This window comes from Acipenser ruthenus, chromosome 46, assembly GCF_902713425.1.
Source record: "Acipenser ruthenus chromosome 46, fAciRut3.2 maternal haplotype, whole genome shotgun sequence".
Classification (NCBI taxonomy): Eukaryota; Metazoa; Chordata; class Actinopteri; order Acipenseriformes; family Acipenseridae; genus Acipenser; species Acipenser ruthenus.
This window is the reverse complement of record NC_081234.1, coordinates 3,029,125-3,046,846: the sequence shown is the minus strand read 5'-3', so window position 1 is coordinate 3,046,846 and position 17,722 is coordinate 3,029,125. Positions and strand designations below refer to the sequence as shown.

The following is a 17,722-nucleotide window of genomic DNA, read 5'->3' as shown; positions in this document are numbered from 1 at the left end:
AAATACATTCTCAACTTCACAACGTGTCCAGAAGTGTTCAACAGTCCAGACCTACAGTTTCCAGTCGCAAGCAAGCAAAGAAAATAAGTGACAATACATAAACGTATCCAGTGTTTAAATGTTCTGCACGTCCATGGCATTCTAATGTTCAGTTAATACACTGTAAATATTTGTGTAGTATAATATACTTACAGCTCTCCTGCAAGTTCTCTTCAGAGTTGCTGGTTCTTGGATTGTCAATTTCCCCTTTCACCCTGATCCTGACACAATCTTTCTTTTATTCTTTGGACTTCAGAGACTCATGCAGTGCATCCTACAAGGAAGGAACAAATACGTCAAATGCAATAGAGTATAAAACCAGTATATTCAGATGTGCAAATATTAGAACTTTATAGGAGGTATGCTACTCAAAATTGAAAAGTATGCATTGTCACAATGCATTTCTGATAAAAATGTTGTTCTTCATTTCTGTTTAAAAACTTTTATGAACTGAATTGAAATAGAAATGTATTGCAAATGAAGTACCTGTGGCACAATAACCCTCTCTGGCCTGGGCGATTTTGAATGTATCACAGTCTGCTGCAAACAGATTATCTAGGTCCAAGGAGATGACAAAACAAAAAATAGGAGGGGAGTTCGGCTCCTACCCCCACCCTTCAGGCCAGATAGGGGTTAAGATATTGCTCTACCCCATTTTTTGGAAGAAATCTGCATAATTTGAATAGGTTTTGGAGAGGTGTTGACTAGAAATTAGGATATCAGTGTTTTATTTTTAAATAACTGACTAACTGATAGGTGTTACAGAAACTTGGTTGTCTAAGAGTGATGGAGACGAATATAATATTAGTGGGTACAAACTGTATATGAAAGACAAGCAGGACAGAAGAGGCGGAGGGGTAGCGCCATATATAAGAAATAGCCTTGAAGCCCAGGAGTTAAATCAGGACAAAGACAATGCAGAATCAATATGGGTCAGAATAATGGACACAAATTCAAAGGGCAGAATAATAATACGAGCATGCTATAGACCGCCAAATTCAGACGCTGAGAAAAATAATCTGTTATACAATGACATTCGAAATGTGTGTAGAAAAGGAGAAGCCATACTAACAGGGGATTTCAAGTTCCCCCATACAAAATGGGAAAACCCGATGGGGGGCACAACGGACGAAATTGAAATGGTGGAAATGACAAACGACTGCTTCCTAACGCAATTTGTCAAGGCACCGACTAGAGGGGAGGCATGCCTTGATTTAGTCTTTTCAAATAATGATGAAGACAGAAAAACTAAAACAGGTCAGAGTGCCATTGGCAAACTCAGACCACAACATGGTCTAATTTGAAGTATTTTTTAAAACCCCAAAAGTAATGACTAAAGCTAAGGTTTACAATTTTAGAAAAGGAAACTATGAAGGTATGAAACAGAGACTAACAGACGTAGATTTGAGTAAAATAGAGAAAACATCCACAGAAAAAGGATGGCTGTTTTTTAAAAATGAAGTACTAGAAACAATTACATCCCAAAAGTAGACGAATCTAAATCTAAAACAAAATGGCCAAAATGGTTTAATAGATCAATTAAAAAACATATTCAGCGAAAAAAGGCACATTACAGAGCGTTTAAAAGGGACCAAAAACAAAGTACACAGAAAGAGTACTTGGAACTGCAAACACAAGTCAAAAATAAGTTAGAAAGGCCAAAAGAGAGATAGAAATCAATATTGCTAAAGGGGCTAAAACCAATTCGAAAATGTTTTTCCAATATTATAGCAGCAAGAGAACATTCATAGATGAAGAAAAAAAAATAGCAAATATATTAAATGATTACTTTTCACAGGTTTTTACAAAGGAGGACACGGACAACATGCCCGGCATGTTGACCTGTTCCTATCCAGTTTTAAATAACTTTAGCATAACAGAGGCAGAAGTGTTAAAGGGACTAGGAGCTCTTAAAATAAACAAATCCCTTGGGCCTGATGAGATCCTCCCAATAGTACTCAAAGAAATGAAAAGTTATTTACAAACCGCTAACCAAGTTCATGCAACAGTCTCTTGACACAGAGGTTGTACCGACAGACTGGAAAATAGCAAACGTAATACCGATCCACAAAAAGGGAGACAAAGCCGAACCAGGTAACTACAGACCAATAAGCCTGACTTCTATTATATATAGAATTATGGAAACTATAATAAGATCCAAAATGGAAAATTACCTATATGGTAACAATATCCTAGGAGACAGTCAGCATGGTACAGATTACTGATTAGAGGAGAAACCTCAAAATGGAGCGAGGTAACCAGTGGTGTATCACAGGGATCAGTATTAGGTCCTCTGCTATTCCTAATCTACATTAATGATTTAGATTCTGGTATAGTAAGCAAACTTGTTAAATTTGCAGACGACAGAGGAGTGGCAAACACTGTTGCAGCAGCAAAGGTCATTCAAAATGATCTAGACAGCATTCAGAACTGGGCAGACACATGGCAAATCTAATTTAATAGAGAAAAATGTAAAGTATTGCATGCAGGCAATAAAAATGTGCATTATAAATATCATATGGGAGATAATTAAATTGAAGAAGGGAACTATGAAAAAGACCTAGGAGTTTATGTTGACTCGGAAATGTCTTCATCTAGACAATGTGGGGAAGCTATTAAAAAAAAAAAAAAAAGGCCAACAAGATGCTTGGCTATATTGTGAAAAGTGTTGAATTTAAATCAAATATTGTGGTCAGTTCTGGTCACTTTGTTACAAAAAGGATATTGCTGCTCTAGAAAAAGTGCAAAGAAGAGCAACCAGAATTATCCCGGGTTTAAAAGGAATGTCATATGCAGACAGGCTAAAAGAATTGAATCTATTCAGTCTTGAATAAAGAAGACTACGCGGCGATCTGATTCAAACATTCAGAATCCTAAAAGGTATAGACAATGTCAACCAAGGGGACTTCTTTGACTTGAAAAAAAGAAACAAGGACCAGGGGTCACAAATGGAGATTAGATAAAGGGGCATTCAGAACAGAAAATAGGAGGCACATTTTTACACAGAGAATTGTGAGGGTCTGGCACCAACTGCCCAGTAATGTTGTTGAAGCTGACAAGAAGCTGCTTGATGAGATTCTGGGATCAATAAGCTACTAACAACCAAACAAGCCAGATGGGCTGCATGGCCTCCTCTCATTTGCAAACTTTCTTATGTTCTAATACGTATCCTTTTGATTGATGATCGCTTGTTGTCAAACGTTGTTATGCAATAATATTTAACTTAAATGCTTTAGTTAGCATCTTCTGAAGGCAGTGGGAAAAGGGTAGGAAAGTAAATAAATTGACTTATAGCCTGATCCAGTTTTTTCTCGAAAAAAATGGGAAATGTGTCACTAGCGATGCTAACTACACATATTGCTTATGGGATGGGTACCCTTTAATCAACATGATTAATATACACAAACATTTATGTTGTAATCTAGAAAATATTATAGCGGCCCAGTCAAAAGACAGAGACTTTGGATATTTATAATTGTAAACAGTTGCCTATGCGTTTGTGTAGAACAGTCTATGTCTGTGTGTTGGAACTGTGTTAGAGACTGGGTCTGGCTTTAGTCCAATCATCAGCGTGCATTGCAGGTTGAGGTTTGGGGCTTGCAGATGTGTGGCGATGGTTGGTGGGAAAAGTGTGTTCTGCAGGGATTGGAGTGCGTTTGTCGCTCTCACATATTATTGTGGGGTGTTGGTTGGCTGTGTGGGAGGGTGAAAGAGGGTGGATAAAAGTAACTGCAAAAGCTCTATTCTGTTGGATCCGGGATTTAAACTTACATTGTGAAGGAACTGAGATGGTCAAACAGCACTTGGAGCAAGGCTGTTTATCTTTGTCCTTTTTGCAGATTTAAGTTATCATGCTGATTTTGCAGGGCTGTCCTCATCATAGGTGGAAACATGGGCAAAGCTCCTACAACTCAAGACTGCAAGACTCTGAAAAAAAGAATAAATAATGGAGTCACAAATTTTATAAATGTATAATAAACTAAAGCATTTAAAATGTGTTAGAAATGGGTTTGATTACATTGTTTCAAAGTCACACTTAAAATGTGTACCACAACAAAATGCATAGGTCACAATAAATTGTTAAAAAGGAGAGGAGAAAAGTCGTTGAAAACCAAAAGCACCAATTAAAATGTATTTACACGTCAATGTGTGACGCGTTTGGCTTTTAACTTATTTTAATTAGCGGTTCTCATAAGGGGGGCACGGAATGTAGGCTATGGGTGGACGTGAAAAGCTTCAGGAAAAAATAGTCAAACATATTATGTACTGTAACTGTATATATGAATGGCTGTGTTTGAATGAAATCCTTACAGTTCTTATTTAAGGAGTTTAACTTAGTTTTTGGTACTTGGGGGTGGGTGTTGTGACGTAATTACCCAGACACCATAAATTGAGTCCCGCCCAAATATCCTTCCCTCTTTGCAGTCACCCTCCTTTCAAAAGCACATTCTGTCGCTCTCCACTCCAGAGCTGCGGACTCCGTCCACTTGTCACCCGTTGGCGCCTCGATCACCGTTATGTGGGTGACGTCACTCGCACACAGACACTCACGTAGGCAGGCAGGCAAGTCTGCCAGTGAAACATACATTCATTCACGCACGCAGCAGTACACGAAACAGGTTCGATTGATATGGTGTCAGACACGCGTAACTTACTGTTTCATTTCGTACAGTCATATATATATATATATATATTGTTTTTGCTCACATAATCAATTACTAAATCCTATAAACACTTGTATCTGCCTCATAGGCAGTAACATGATGTTATCGAGTTTCGTATTAACTTGAAGGGAGGGAAGGCGGTCAGAATTCTCAATTTGAAAATCACAACATTCTTCTCAGGCGCCGCTTGATTTTCTTGGCCCGCTAAACTCCACCTATGACGTTTTGTCGATTTTTTCATCTGCGCTTTAGGGCTTTGGTAACTTTTAGTGTCAATCTTACCTTTTCTGATTTGCGTGAACTATTTACACTTATTCAATTTAAATATATTTGCTAGCAATTCTTTCGAATATACAATATTCAATTTTTGTTTTTATATAGCGGCTAAATATTAAGTTTCCTCAAAGCGCTGTACAGGAGAACAATAAATACAAATAAAACAGAATCTTAATTCTTAAAAGGAACACAAGAAATGAATACATTGGTATAAATACATTAATAAAGAGTGGTAAAAACGTAGGCTAACAATAGGTAACGTTATTATTTCTAGCAGCAAATTAAAATATTGGCTATATATAAAGTGTAAAGGGATTTAATTACCAACCGCTTTCCTCCAAGTCTGGAACGCCTCTGACAATTATATTGAGATTTTCTCGAGGCAGAGACTCACGAGACATGAACTGCCTGTTTTAAAATGGTTCTTTAAAAGAACCCTTTGACTTGAGAATGAAAACGGTTCTATATGAAACCATTGAATGCTGTAAAGAACCCTTAAAGGGTGCAAAGAACCATTTTCTCTATGGTGAAGCTACGCCCCTGGACTGATGATAGGTGTACCGATGCAAAAAAAAACAAAAAAAAAAAAACCCCACACACACCACAGCTGAAGAGAAGTAGACTTAATTACAGTAATACAGTATTAGGGGATGGGGTAAAAGCCGGAACGAGGCGGAACGGTACTTTAATGAATTCAATTGCTTAAAAAAACAGCATAAAACGTTAGACATATGATGAGAAAATGTTAACAAATCAGAACCGATTAATAACGCGCTGTCATTAACCAGTTCAGGGACAGAACCCTTTTTATCACCAAAAAGCTCCCGTAACACTGGGTTCTGAAGGTGCAAAGACGACGAAAATTACGCACACAATACAACTAAGTGGGAACAACATAACACTTGAAAAAACCCACCGAACCGACCTTTAACTGCTGCCCATTCCGTGCAATAAACAGCCGTATAGACAAAACCGTCCGGAACACGGGGTTCCGAAGGAATACAGAGCATGAAAATGATACACACAATAAAACTAGGACATCATAACACAATTGAAAAAAAAAAAAAAAACATCTTTCATTTCCCATTGCGTGCAATAAACAGCTTGATTAATAAAGCTGCCCAGAAGACGAAAAATAAGATGCACATAATACAGTGAGTAACATACTTACAAAAACTGTACGAAGTGTTAACCGACCTTTAATTGCCGATTCACTGCATGAAATGGGTTAATATGACATGATCTACTGCAAATTCAAATAATGGGTATTCAGCGAAAAATGGCACTTTACAGAGCGTTTAAAAGGGACTAAAAACAAAGTACACAGAAAGAGTACTTGGAACTGCAAACACAAGTCAAAAAGGAAGTTAGAAAGGCCAAGAGAGAGATAGAAATCAATATTGCTAACGGGGCTAAAACCAATTCCAAAATGTTTTTCCAATATTATAACAGCAAGAGAACATTCAAAGAGGAGGTTAAATATCTAAGAGACACAAATGGCAAAATCATAGATAAAAGAAAAAAAAAATAGCAAATATATTAAATGATTACTTTTCACAGGTTTTTACAAAGGAGGACACGGACAACATGCCCCACATGGTGACCTGTTCCAATCCAATTTTAAATAACTTTAGCATAACAGAGGAGGAAGTGTTAAAGGGACTAGGAGCTCTTAAAATAAACAAATCCCCCGGGCCAGATGAGATCCTCCCAATAGTACTCAAAGAAATGAAAGAAGTTATTTACAAACCGCTAACCAAGGTCATGCAACAGTCTCTTGACACAGAGGTTGTACCGACAGCCTGGAAAATAGCAAACGTAATACCGATCCACAAAAAGGGAGACAAAACCAAACCAGGTAACTGCAGACCAATAAGCCTGACTTCTATTATATGTAAACTTATGGAAACTATAAGAAGCTATAAAATGGAAAATTACCTATATGGTAACAATATCCTGGGAGACAGTGAGCGTGGTTTTAGTTAAGGGAGATTGTGTCTAACTAACCTACTTGACTTTTTTGAGGATGCAACATTCAAAATGGATAATTGATGGTTTATTTAGATTTCCAAAAAGCCTTTGACAAAGTCCCGCATAAAAGATTAATTCTCAAACTGAACGCAGTAGGGATTCAAGGAAATGCGTGCACATGGATTAGGGAGTGGCTAACAAGTAGAAAACAGAAAGTATTGATTAGAGGAGAAACCTCAGAATGTACCACAGGGATCAGTATTAGGTCCTCTGCTATTCCTAATGTACATTAATGATTTTGATTCTGGTATAGCAAGCAAACTTGTTAAATTTGCAGACGACACAAAAATAGGAGGAGTGGCAAACACTTGCGCAGCAAAGGTCATTTAAAATGATGTAGACAGCATTCAGAACTGGGCAGACACATGGCAAATGAAATTTAATAGAGAAAAGTGTAAAGTATTGCATGTAGGAAATAAAAAATGTGCATTATAAATATCATATGGGAGATAATGAAATTGAAGAAGGGAACTATGAAAAAGACCTAGGAGTTTATGTTGACTCAGAAATGTCTTCATCTAGACAATGTGGGGAAGCTATAAAAAAGGCCAACAAGATGCTCGGATATACTGTGAAAAGTGTTGAATTTAAATCAAGGGAAGTAATGTTAAAACTCTACAATGCATTAGTAAGACCTCACCTAGAATATTGTGTTCAGTTCTGGTTACCTTGTTACATATAAAGGATATTGTTGCTCTACAAAGAGTGCAAAGAAGAGCAACCAGAATTATCCCGGGCTTAAAAGGCATGCCGTATGCAGACAGACTAAAAGAATTGAACCTATTCAGTTTTGAACAAAGAAGACTACTCGCCGATCTGATTCAAACATTCAAAATTCTAAAAGGTATACACAATGTCGACCCAGGGGACTTCTTTGACCTGAAAAAAATAGACATTTAATTTCTTACAGTATTTCACACTATGAATTCATACTTTTATCAGCGCTGTTCATTTTGTTACTATGACAACGCGGTCAAACATATAACGTCTTTATCATGATTGGTGTTCGAGTCATACTACAAATGACTTTTTTTGACCTGCAAAAAGAAACAAAGACCAGGGGTCACAAATGGAGATTAGATAAAGAGGCATTCAGAACAGAAAATAGGAGGCACTTTTTTTACACAGAGAATTGTGAGGGTCTGGAACCAACTCCCCAGTAATGTTGTTGAAGCTGACACCCTGGGATCCTTCAAGAAGCTGCTCAATAAGCTACTAACAACCAAACGAGCAAGATGGGCTGAATGGCCTCCACTCGTTTGTAAACTTTATGTTCTTATGCTAGTTGATTTTAACTGTCTATACAAACTGTACTTTTCAGCCTTGATAGAACACCTGCAAAGAGCCACTGATTAGTATGTTAATATTGTACTGGATCATAACACTACATTTGCCTACAAATTCAGTGACAACAGAGAATATCATGTTATTGACCAGATCTTGTTTTTAGTAATTAAGCACTAGAAGCAAATTTCAGCTATGCGTTATACTTTCAGGAAAACAAAATGGAGCAAAAACTGTTCTATGTCTTAGATGTGGAACCGTTTATCTGGTGCTGTGCTATTTGAAACCACATGTGAGATTCTGTATTTGTACTTTTTAATAATCAATCAGTTTAATAGTCCATGCAGTATGCTGGGAACTCTGTACTCATTTCTCTGCTGAATGTGCTTAGCGTTGACAATCATTCAAGCTTGTGTTGGTAAGTTTGTGGTACAATGGATGTTGTTGTAGACTGAATGATGAGAATATATGGGTTAGAGAACATCAGCTTGCCCCTCAGTTCCCATGTGCTTCTTCTTGGTCCATGCATCACTAATGATAGAGAATTTGTCCATATTACTAGATGTACATATTTTAAAAGAGTCATAAGAAACATGTGTGTGTACTTTTAAAAATGTTGACGGTGTAACCACATATAAATTGTTGATTGTTGACTTCAACAAGTTAGAGTTGTTGATGAAAATTTTTTTTTAGAGTGAGATGCAAAAGCGGCAGTAGTAAATGTGTGCTATTAAGATTGCAATGTAAACGAGTGAGATGTCGGTCGGATTGTTAAACTGGATCTCATTTTTAACGTGGTAGGCCTATGTGTTGGGCATGATGAGATTGGGGTTTCATTAGCCTTTAATGTAAGATACAACCCCTGTGGGTACGAATGAGCCAGAGCATTTATGATTTATTTATTTATTTTTTACAACACAAGCCAGTGTTTATTAAATTAATAAGAAAAAGGTAACGGGAACTCGGAGCAAATAAAAGACTGAAGTTATTTGTAAACTCCGGCGGCCACGACAAAGCCCAATAATAACCCCCCCCCCAGATAACCCCACAATCACACTCCACACCCTTGCTCAATGTCCAGCAATTCAGTAAATTCCCCTTCATCAGGGACCCGCTTCGAGGCGTTGGACCCCGGGGAAATTTCCCTATCCTCTCGGTGGGCCTGTTCATACCAGGTGGTTCCTGGTTCAAATCCCAACTCGCACTGTGTGTGACCCAGAGCAAATCACTTTGTCTCCTTGTGCTCCGTCCTTGAGACGTAAAACCGAGGTCCTGTTGGAGGCGACTGTGATGCATAGTTTACCCCTAGTCTCTGGAAGTCGCTTTGGATACAAGCGTCTGCTAAAATGACTAATTAATAATAATAATAATAATAATAATAATAATAATAAGAATAATAATGAATTATTAAGAGGCAAAACTGCTTGATGCAGAAACTCCAGACCGCACCCAAATTCCCATTGAGAATGGGTAATAACCATTTGTTTTGACTGCTATGGCTTAATATTGTTTGGTACTGTACTGGGAGTTAAATAAAGGTTTTGTTGATTGATGGGCTACACTTGCATCAGGTGTCTGATTTATTACTAACACCTTCCAGGAATATTCTAAAACATTTGTGAGGTTTCAAAATTTTACACTCTCTTGAAAAAGTATTCCAAGAAACCGTATTTCAGGGGTTCCAAATAGTATACAAAGAACCTTTTTAAACAGCAGGCTAATCAACCATAAATAAACGTTGAACTCTTGAAGGATTAATAAGAAACCCTAAAACACCCAAAGAACCCACAAGGGTTCTGATCTATAGAGCCTTCTAATACTAAAAAAGCCATGCAAATTGACTAAAACGCACAGATTTTGTGCATGGCTCCACATTTGAAAGCCATATATTCAATTAGACTTCAGCAGTAAATACCGCGTTGGTGACTAAACATTCCGCTACTTATTAGCAATAAAGGTCACACTGTAGCGAGGGCTAAACTGAGTTTAAAATATAATTTATGGTAGCCGCCTATGCCACTGAAGGCACTACCTTAAAATTAAGTTAAATATTTTAGGTTGTTATCACCAGGTTATTTTATTTGGGCCAGGGGATAAGGTCTTGACACAAACACAATAAAAATGGCAGGGATGTAAAATAGTTAAATTTATTTAAAACACAATTTCGTTTCAATTCTCATATTGCACAAACTAGTGCTGTCTATTAGTTACAGCCAAATACTTCAATTCGATACATTGTTTCAGGGGTTCAGTCGTTCTCTCTGGCATTACACTGTTACATAGTTTACTATAGCAGCAACTCATTTAGAGCAAGAATACATTGTTTCATTTCTCTCGTATTCAGACACACAGAACTAGACAAGGCAGGAGGTTCCCAAATTAGACATAAAAACGGTTTATGAAAATGTTTGTGTTTATTTTATTTAAGCATATGACACAATGTAAAAACAAATTCATTTTTTGAATTAAATGGGAAATGCATCAAGGTTTCTGTATTTGAAGTCATCCTGCATAATATTAAAATCTAAACTGTTTTTCTTTGTTTGCTCGTTTTTCCTTACATGTTGTAAACTACATAATTGTGTGTTTGCTTGCCTTTGCACTGAAATTGCATTGTATACATTTTGTATGAAATATATGTATATATGAATATGTTAAATACATTTAAACTATCATTGTAAGCAAGAACAAAAACGTTGTGAAATTGTTGCAGCTATATATACATGTTATTTTTTAAATCACATATATACTAACTGTTACAGTTAGGGGCTACCAGCAATTCTAGACCTTTGCAATGATTCTACTTGTGGAAATACTGTTACTTTATCACCTCCTTCCCTGCAAAGTAGAAAGAAGGCCTCAATATATTCCATTATAAAGAAAAAGATAGAAACTATGTTAATCAATATGGTTCTGCTAAAATAATATTAAATAGATAGATAATATAAAAACAAAATAAACAGTTTTATTACCCGGAATGGGCAGTTAAAGGCGGGTTCTTTCAATAGTGTTATGTTGTTCTCACTTAGTTGTATTGTGTGTATCATTGTCATACTCTTTGCAGCTTCGGAACCCCGTGCTCAGGACGGTTTTGTCTATTCATCTGTTTATTGCACGGAATGAGCAGTTAACGGCCGGTTCGGTGGGTTTTTTCAATAATGTTATGTTGTTCCCACTTAGTTGTATTGTGTGTATAATGTTCGTCGTCTTTGCACCTTCGGAACCCAGTGTTCCCAGGACCTTTTTGGTGATAAAAAGGGTTTTGGCCCAGAACAGGAGGCTGTGTGGTCCAGTGGTTAAGAAAAGGACTTGAAACCAGGAGGTTCCCGGTTCAACTCCCACCTCAGCCACTGACTCATTGTGTGACCCTGAGCAAGTCACTTAACCTCCTTGTGCTCCGGCTTTCAGGTGAGACGTAATTGTATGTGACTCTGCAGCTGATGCATAGTTCACACACCCTAGTCTCTGTAAGTCGCCTTGGATAAAGGCGTCTGCTAAATAAACAAATAATGTAATGAGGTTAATGACAGTGCGTTATTAATCGGTTCTGATTGTTAAAATATTCTCCCCATATGTCTAACTTTTTATGCTGTTTTTAAAAGCAATTGAATTCATTCAAGTTCCGTTCCAGCTTTTACCCCATCCCCAGTATTAGACTTGAGTCGAAAACAAAATAATCGGTTATAAATGAGTACTATCATTTTCCATAAACGACCAGCTTACATTTTCGTCCTCACTGTCAGACTGAAGATCTTGTAAAATATTACCAAAGGTGTTTTCAATCATTGTGTTTCTCACTGATGACTTCCATTTTCAAACCATTTTAGGTTGTTGAAAAACTAAAAGAAAAAAAATGCTCTGAAGCACCTAAGGAGATTCCTCGGACGCTCTTTCAGTGTCAGATTGAGTTTATGAACACACCCTATATCTTTCTAGGAAATTTGAATCAAAGGATTCTTTTCCTTTTTGTGAAAATAATTCTGTAAACGTGCCTGAGAAGTAATTAGGCTATTTGTATTTAGTTGTATCAATTTACTGTAAAAGAACTGCTTCATTGACACTTCAATAGAAAAAGCGGGCATTCCAGGTTTCCCAGGATGCTTAGAACACATTAATGTGATCTGGCAACAAATTCAATCGGCTAAAAAGGAGAGGAAGGAGCTCCATGTGACATTCCTGGATTTGGCTAATGCACCATTTCTCCACTGGCTTTTACCATGGCAATGGAAGTAATCATTAGGGCATCAAATTGGGTAAAGGTGAGGCAATACCAACAATGTCTGAGAAACCAGTGAAGAGTCTTGGGAGATGGTACGACGAGGATCTAAAGGACACAGTTTGTGTGGGAGAAGTTAGACAACAAGCAGTGGAAGGGTTGAAGAGCATAGACAGCAGTGCTTAACCAGGCAAACTAAAACTCTGGTGCTTTCAGTTTGGTCTACTGTCGAGGTTGCTGTGGCCACTGACTGTGTACGAGGTTTCTTTGACAACAGTAGAAAAGCTGGAAGCTTTAATCAGTTCATACATCAGGAAACGGTTGGGAGTTCCACGCTGCCTCAGCAGAGTGGGACTTTATGGTAAAAGAATACTGCAGCTACCAGTCTCCGCTCTAACCGAGGAGTTTAAGTGCGCCAAGGTCAGACTGGAAATGACATTAGTAGAGTCACGCGACAAATGCGTAAGGGAGGCAGCACCTGTGTTGAAAACTGGAAGAAAGTTGACGGCAAAGAAAGCTGTGGAGGATGTAAAGGCTGCCCTTCGAATTGGTGATATCATGGGGCAAGTTCAGCATGGAAGAGGGGGTCTTGGTCTCAGTTCAGCTCCTTGGCCAAGAGTTGTGTCGCACAGTGAAGAACTTATCTGAAGTTATCTGACTGGCACAGAGGATGGAAGGTGCCCACTTGAAGACCCCAGAGATGTACCCTACTTAGCTCAATCCAGACGGTTGTCGTCATGCTGATGCGCTGGGGAGACCGCACTGCGGTTGATCCCCGGAGCCAGCATCGCAGCCGTTGTGTGTGCTGATGCGCTAGGGAGGCAATAAGCCGGTCCCTGGAGCCAGCATTACACTTCAGCCATCAACACCAGACAGAAGGATATCTACATCATCATATGGAAGGAAGCGCAAATGGATGGAGACACAGATGGATAACATTAGTTTACTGTAAAGCTACGTCTTAGTTGGTGCTTATCTTGGCGAGAGCCGAGTTCAGATCAGCATGAAGTTTTAACATTTACTCTCGTGTAATGGAAATCATGTGTTCAAGCAACTTTTTAAAATTGACGTGTTGCAACCATTGAAAGGTAAAGTTGCTTATCTGAAAACCGGTTTTATTTCTTTCTTTCTTTTTGCTTTGAACACCTTTTTAATAATGAAAATTTCAAATCAAAACATTTTGATGGCAGAGGCGCTTAACATAAAGTTAAAAATATCAATAAAACTGTACAAGCCATAGAAAAAGCAGAATAGTAAGACTCACATAAGAATGGAAACGATAGATCATAAATTCATTTTCAATAGAGCCAGGGACAGCGTTCCACAGTACAAGGGCCCTACAACTGAATGCTCTACCTGTGTTTTACTTCAAAGCCCTTGGGAACGTAAGGGCCCTTCAGGGCTTCATAGGTTAGCAGCAGGACCTTGAAACCACTTGTAGACCACACCGGGAACCCATTTAGGGCTGTTAGCACAGGGGAGATATGTTGACGTGTTTTTGTTCTGTTGGAACCCTGGCCGCAGATAAATAAACATGGATATTAACTTGTGATATGGTTGGTAGAGTAATTAACAAAACAGAGTTATTTTTTTTAAAAAAAGGTCAGGTTCTCCATTTTATTCAACATAGCAACATCTGATGCATTTAAATCATTTGTTTCAGATATGGGATAGTTTACAGAGTGTCTCGGATTGAAGTTTTTTTTAACCAGTTGTTACTACCTAGGCAACTGCCTAAACTTGTGCAAAACTACAATTGGGGTAAGAAATAGCAATAGTGGCCAAACTGGGGGAAAACAAGCAACACACAAAATCAGTATAAATATACACTATCAAAACCAAACACAAATGAAACACAGCCACATTATCAACACCAAGCAAATCAAATTATATTGTAACAAGAAAGCACAAGCAGCATGCAACAAACATATTCCTTAATCTAATTCATAGCACACAGTTTTAAAAAGATTTAAAACCTTTTCAAACAGTTAAAGCACATGGCTTACCTGAGGTATCCTTCCAAACAAAGCTTCCCCAATGCCACAGGTGTTCTCAGTTTATACAAATAAAATCCAGGGTGCGTCCACCAGAGGGAACTCTAACTTAACCCATTTTCTGCCAAACTGGCCACATGAGTTTGAACTTTTAGTTTCCTTTTTGGATTCTTGGCTCACCTCTTATTCTCATTTGTTTCATTTCATTTTTTATAATGATCAAAAAGATGACATACCAAAATGTTATAGTGTCTTATGAACACCTCCTGTGTCTGCTGGCTTTCATTCCAGCTTAACTCCCAGTTAACTAGACCCTTCATTTCACGGATCATTTTTAATAGCCAGTTTAACATGCCCTTCATTTCACAGATCATTTTTAATTGCCAGTTTATACTTGTTTTCAGCTTTAAAGTAGGAGATTTCAAGTTAGCTATAACATTTTATCAGTCCACTAACTTTAACTCTGCAACTGTTTAGAGCTGAAAAACAATTTAAGGGTCTAATTAAGCCAATTATCAGTTCAGTTGTTAATATTAAAGGTTTTCTGACCATCGGGGATCGCTTTTGTGGCGGGATTTTAACTTTCCGACTTGTTCCGAGCAAAAATCCCTGATTTCACACAGTATGAAGGATGTTATGCAAATTAAGCGGGTACCTAATTAACATTTGCTCTCAAATGTAATTATTTACGGTTTATCTTCTCTATTTGATTTTGCTGTTACTACTAACTTTATTGTAATTTTAACTGCTTTTATATATAATGTGATATTTTGTAACAACTGTAAGCCGCCCTGGCTAAGGGCATCTAAGAAATACATTTTTTAAAAAGGCTACAGTAAAATAGGAGCTCTCTAAAAATTTACTTTTTTTCCTCTTTGTCCTGATGTACTTGATTTATTATTAAATGTCTCCTCTCTGCATCTCCTGAAACACGCGTCTGTTTTATTTTTCTCTGCCTTTATTATTATTATTATTATGATTTATTTCTTAGCAGACGCCCTTAAGGCACCGACGAGAGTGGAGGTATGCCTTGATTTAGTCTTTTCAAATAATGAAGACAGAATAACTAAAACAGAGGTCAGAGAGCCATTGTCAAACTCAGACCACAACATGGTCTAATTTGAAGTGTTTTTTAAAACCCCAAAAGTAATGACTAAAGCGAAGGTTTACAATTTTAGAAAAGCAAACTATGAAGGTATGAAACAGAGACTACCAGACGTAGATTGGAGTAAAATAGAGAATAGGGATAGGGATCATTCAAGAAGCTGCTTGATGAGTTTCTGAGATCAATAAGCTATTAACAACCAAAACGAGGAAGATGGGCTGAATGGCCTCCTCCTCTTATGTTCTTATCCAGGGCGACTTACAGTTGTATACAAAAAATACATCAATAATGATAGTGCAAATCAGACCTGTCCATTGATTGAAATCCTGAAATGAAGAATAAACTGTAATTTGAATGACCTGTGCTGCTGCAGCAGCAGCAGTCTTTGCCACTCCTCCTATTTTTGTGTCGTCTGCAAATTTAACAAGTTTGCTTACTATACCAGAATCGAAATCATTAAATGTACAGTAGGAATAGCAGAGGACCTAATACTGATCCCTGTGGTACACCACTGGTTACCTCGCTCCATTTTGAGGCTTCTCCTCTAATCAGTACTTTGTTTTCTACATATTAACCACTCCCTAATCCATGTGCATGCATTTCCTTGAATCCCTGCTGCGTTCAGTTTGAGAATTAATCTTATACAAAACTTTGTCAAAAGCTTTTTGGAAATCTAAATAAGCAATGTCATATGCTTTGCAATGATCCATTGTCAATGTTGCATCCTCAAAAATGTATCCCTCTGCTTTACCATAATTTGTTGTGCTTTCCAAAGCTTTACTTGACCTCTCTGTGCTTTAAAATGCTTCCCGGTGCTTTACCATACCTGCCTGTGCTTTACAATGTATCTCTGTGCTTTACAATGCTTCCCTGTGCTTTACTAGACCTCTCTGTGCTTCACCATAATTTGCTTGATTTGTCGCCCATTTCTGGTATTGTATGTCTAATGCTGAAAACTAGATTTTAGCAACTCAAAACAATGCAGCACTGACTTTGTCCCATCTGCTTCGCTCAGTACAGCAGGTCACAGAAAAGCCAGTACAGATGCACCGATAGGCTGATTAAAACCGCTTTTAGAATATGTATTTATTTTTTTTTTTTGCATGCGGGCAATAAAAATGTGCATTATAAATATCATATGGGAGATTGTGAAATTGAAGAAGGGAACTGTGAAAAAGACCTAGGAGTTTATGTTGACTCTGAAATGTCTTCATCTAGACAATGTGTGGAAGGTATAAAAAAAAGCTAACAAGATGCTCGGATACATTGTGAGAAGTGTTGAATTTAAATCTAGTGAAGTAATGTTAAAACTCTACAATGCATTAGTAAGACCTCACCTAGAATACTGTGTTCAGTTCTGGTCACCTCGTTACAAAAAGGATATTGCTGTTCTAGAAAGAGTGCAAAGAAGAGCAACCAGAATTATCCCAGGTTTAAAAGGCATGTTGTATGCAGACAGGCTAAAAGAACTGAATCTATTCAGTCTTGAACAAAGAAGACTACGCGGTGATCTGTTTCAAACATTCAAAATCCTAAGAGGTATAGACATTGTCAACCCAGGGGACTTCTTTGACATGAAAAAGTAAAGAAGGACCAGGGGTCACAAATGGAGATTAGATAAAGGGACATTCAGAACAGAAAATAGGGGGCACTTTTTTACACAAAGAATTGTGAGGGTCTGGAACTCCCCAGTAATGTTGTTGAAGCTGACACCCTGGGATCCTTCAAGAAGCTGCTTGATGAGATTCTGGGATCAATAAGCTACTAATAACCAAACGAGCAAGATGGGCTGAATGGCCTCCTCTCGTTTGTAAACTTTCTTATTTTCTTAAGTCAGTGGCATGCATCATGTTACAATGTATTAATAATTTGAAGGTAAGGTTTGCTGTTAACTTCTCCCATATGTAAGAGTTAATTTTAAAGGGCAGCAAATATGGAAATGCACTTCATTAGCGTATCAACAATTTAAAATGGTTTATAAAAATTGAAAAATGTTGCTGAATGTGTCATTTAAGGCTGTTTTTTTAAAAAAAAACAAAAAAAACTTTTTGTCTGCTTGTTACGTTTTTTGCAGCCAGCATGATCTTTGTTTAGCTGTACCTGAGAGAATGTA

At 37.6% G+C, this 17,722-nt stretch overlaps 1 long non-coding RNA gene across 1 annotated transcript in view; it reads right to left on the bottom strand.

The window, feature by feature from the left end:
* Positions 1-233: 233 nt before the first annotated feature.
* The window catches only part of LOC131721006 (uncharacterized), a 37,185-nt gene continuing 19,696 nt past the window's right edge, over positions 234-17,722 (bottom strand). Inside the window, exons 4-5 of the long non-coding RNA XR_009319809.1 lie at positions 3,811-3,966; positions 234-313 (exon numbers count right to left, since the gene is read on the bottom strand). This is a non-coding gene — a long non-coding RNA (uncharacterized LOC131721006). The remainder of the gene's footprint in view (positions 314-3,810; positions 3,967-17,722) is intronic.